Raw genomic sequence first — 4,516 nt, forward strand, 5'->3', positions numbered from 1 at the left:
ATGAAAATAAGGACACACATGCGTACCCACACAACTAGATACACACTCATAAAATGGGCACAAGCAAAACGTATTAAGGTGTGAATGTGCTTACACACACACACACACACACACACACACACACACACACACACACACACACACACACACACACAAACCTTGTCATTCTTCTTCCTCTTTCATTAACCTCCAGTCTGATCCCCCTTAACCTGTTTTCACTCACAGCTCTCAGAGAAAAGCAATTGCAACACTTTTTATCTCAATAGCCTTGGTTGAACTCACAGGCATGAGTAATTCTCATAAAGTGGAAACACACACACACACACACACACACACACACACATACACACAGTTTAGCATATTAACTTGTTGAAGCGAACAAATTCATCAACATTTCATCGACCTTTGCAAGATTAATTAATAGGATGCATGGCAGTTGCTATGCAAGTACAAAAGCCTTTCTGATAATTGGCCGTGAATTGAGGAAGATGAATGGCTATTTGAACTAAATTACATCAAGCAGACTTTGCATCTCCATCATTAGATCAAAGAGACAAATAGATTTGATTTGGTGGCGTCAGCTATAATCAAGTCGTCACTTACTTTGCATTTGGTTAATACAAATGTATCACACATATTTAAAAGCACCATTCACTGTTTGGAGAAACAATGTGTTTGTGCGAGTGTTCGTGTGTCCCAGTGAGTGTGTGCGTGTGTTTGTGTTAATCAAATATGAGGAAGAAGGACTCTCTCCTCTTCACCCCATCCATCAGTGCTACTGTGCTGTGGTCCTCTTCACAGGCATGTCACAATATTTAGATGATCATGAACTATATGAGAGATGGTAAAAGTTGGTCTGCACTTGTTGTAAATGAGTATGTCTCTGAGGAGTAAACATAACTGTGTTCCAGTCTGAGTGTGTGTGTGTGTGTGTGTGTGTGTGTGTGAGTGAGTGTGTGATCAGATGTTTCAAACTAACCTGCTGGTTCTCTCAGACTGACGAGGTGCTTGGTGGAGCGGATGCATGGCGTGTAAGTAATACAGAGTGCATGATGATGAAAAACACTTTGCAACATGCATGATTACCTCTCTTTCAACCAGTGTGAGCTACTGTAACCGTGTGATCCGTCGACTAATGTGCAGCATGTGCTGGAGCCATATGTGGAACCCTAAGGGAAAGCATTTCACTGTGGTTGTAAACGTTTGCAAAATGTAGTAGCATCACAGTCAGCTACTTGTTATGTTGCAGAGCTTCTCTGTGAGATCCGCAAGACCGATCTCGTTCACAGTCCAAACATGTTTAAACATCAGTACATTCATTTATAGAAATATCGAGTTCAAAATCATTAGTCCAACTGTTATAGTATCCAGTGGGTCTCCAAGGTAACAGTGGATAGGGCCGAGCTAACCATTTTTCTTGTAGGATGGTGGATTTTCAACAAAATAATGATCCGAGAGCATTAGTCTCTCTCACTGTTGCATGAAAGTGAAAGCATATTGATTTATAGATTGTGTTCAAGTCAACTGCATTTGTAATTTACCAGCAATAGGTTCAATCTCTTGTATAGATCATTAACAATAGCATTAGATACACTTGATTGTTTCACAGACTGGGATGTTGATTTACTGTTTCAGATGCAGACTGAATGTTTCTAAAGGCCCTTGTTGGGGAAAACAGCTTTTTGTGGGTCCTTTTTCTGTGTGAAAGCTTCAGCATTTTTGAGGCCAGCAAAAAAAAAAACCTTTTGACTTTGTGTTGAGGCCAGATTGAAGTAACTCTTGTGTGTCACAGGTGCTTGCAAATTTCAAGCATTCAGTGTTTCCATGGTATCCTTGCTTTTATTGAAATTCTATTTTCAATAAAATTTGTTGAATAAATAAGTATGAAACTGGTTGTTTGTATGGCTTGGAATTGTAATTCAATAACCATTATAATACAGTAAATATACCCAAGATGGTATTCTTTATTTTGGTTATGGGTATGATGCAAGGGTGGAAGTAACTAATTACATTTACTCATGTTACTGTAATTGAGTAGCTTTTTTGTGTACTTGTACATTTTTTGTAGATTAGTATGTTTTTTTCATTATTAGTCAGTAATTTTTCTTTTACTTAAGTACATTTTTACTGAAGTATTGTACTTTTGTGGCTCTCCATAAGCAACAAAAACTGGAGCCAAATGTGGAGCCATTTGCAGTGAACATATCGGTCAGCAGAGAAGAGAAGAATAATCTGGCTTTCCTTTGTTTCCTTTATTTTGTAAATTCCAAATTTTCCAGTTAAAGGAATCAAAGTTGAACTCTGTCCTCTCATCCTTTTAGAATTGCTTTTACTTTTACTTCTACTTCTACTTCTACTTCTTGCTTTTACTTTTACTTTTACTTCTACAAAGTAACAGCACTTCTACTTGATGACATTCTAGTTCTAGTACTTTCCACCACTGGCATGATGCAATATGTAGGAGACACAGCTGAACACCATTTGCAGCACCAAATTACCCATAAACACAGCCAGAATAGCTGGAGGAAAGGTTTAATTAGAATTTTTTTTTTGCTGCATTCCTGGTCTCACACCTATTCATACTGGCAGTTGAAAGCCACCAAAACTTCACGTTGTACCTTGTCACATTGTTGGATTATACAATAGCTGGCTTCATCCAAGCAGGATGATTGGCCAAAGATGCATTCCAACCGTGCTGATAATTCCCATAAAAAGTGACCAAAAGTTTTCTCTTCTTATGACTCTATACTTTGCAGAAAACTTTTCAGACACTATACATGCATTGGTGATGATTATGTAAAAGCTGTAATACTGTTTAAGACAAGGCTTACTGTGTGAAGGAGACTATAAACGCTGCCTGTTCACCTGGAATCTGATTTTTCCTGTTTAGACTGAGAAGATCTGTCGAAACAGGCAAAATCTGTGATCTGTGCCGCATGTTTCCTATTGTACGATGACAAACTTGCTGTGGGGTGTTGCAGGTTTGATTCCAGCTCTCAAGCGTTGTTTCATGTCTCTCCTCCCGGCCCATCTCCCCCGTCACTCACCCATGTGTGTATGTCTAGTATCTGCTTAGTATCTAAGCAGAAATGCCTTAAAATAGTCTTTAAGAGGTTTCCCACTTGCCAAATAAAATCAGTTCAGTACATCCATTGCAGAGTCTCCTTTGTTTGTAGGCTGTGGTTCTAAGGTGGAAGAGCTTTGCGTTATTTCTGAAAAAAAAAAAAACGTCAACACAGAGAAGTCAAACAGGAGTCACAGCCCTATGTTTTATTCATTGTTCCTCCACTGTACGGTCATGTTTTTACTCATTTCACTGTTGGTTGCAGTGAACATTTCAGAGAGAGCTCCATGCCGTCAATCAGTTTCTAGTCCTCCACCATCTGCCGGTTTGGTGATGGTGGTACGGTCAGATGGTCCCCAGGGAGCAGGGGACCCAGTCTAGGCTCGGGGCCTGCCTGCGAGGCCCCTTAAGCAGACAGCGCCACCAGACAGCCTCCTCAGGCTACTGCGTGACCCGGACGCTCACCCCATCCCGCTCAGGCACTGACAGTGACTTTTAATGACTCCGGTAAGGCACACCAGTGTTTTCTGCAGGGGCTTGAGATTTGTGATTATTACTGTATCCTCATTATATTGAATTTTAGTGATCCTGACATGGATTTCCTTCACCTTTTAATGTTTCGAAACATCCAACATCATTTTCATTAAAATTCATGATAACAAGCTTTTAATCACTCTTTTTCCCTGCAAGTCGATCAATCTAATTTGGGCCAAGTGGAGCCCATTACGTTTCTCTTGTGCCTTCACACACAGCTTTGTGTAGCGTTTTTAAGTATGTTTTAATGAGCTTTGGTCTCAGGGTGAAAAAGTGTATGAGGCCATGCTCTAGATTGTACTTTGTGTATAAGTGTTTTGTTTTTATTAATAAGTGGGACAGAGAGCAAAAAAAAGGGGGCTTGTTTTAATAGGACAGAGAGTAAAGCTAGAGTGATTTTGTGAAGTATATATTTTTCTGCTTTGGAAATAAAAAATGTTCCATTTCAGTAACCCTGATAATACATCCAATAAATCCAAGTTAATTTATCATAAAGTCACATTGTGCCAGAATTATCCACAAAGAGTGCATGAGTGTCATGTTTGATAAATTGGGATATACTGTATGTAAATTCATTACGGCGGGTAAGATATATTACCTATACTATATATCAGATGAGAGCGTAGGGTGAACAGCAAGGTCTGAGCTAATCTGAACATTAGTGTGTGTCTGTCCCATTAAGGAGGGTGGTGGTGGTGTCAGTAATTCTGCTATTCATGTACTATACCTCTCTATCTAGTGTGTGTGTGTGTGTTTGTGTGTGTGTGTGCCTGCCCACCTGCCTTCTCCTTACTATCTCCACCGGCCAGGAAGACACTTAACATCTTGAGAGGGACCCAGCTATGGTGTGATAAAAGCCTCAGAGGAGAGGAGAGAGAGCAAGAGAGAGGAGGAAAGGTGTGTGTGTGTGTGTGAGTG

Source organism: Centroberyx affinis, unplaced genomic scaffold (assembly GCF_046629955.1).
Source record: "Centroberyx affinis isolate AG114_WGS23_722 - 3 ecotype Tasmania unplaced genomic scaffold, CSIRO-AGI_Caff_v1 ptg003065l_1, whole genome shotgun sequence".
Lineage (NCBI taxonomy): Eukaryota > Metazoa > Chordata > Actinopteri > Beryciformes > Berycidae > Centroberyx > Centroberyx affinis.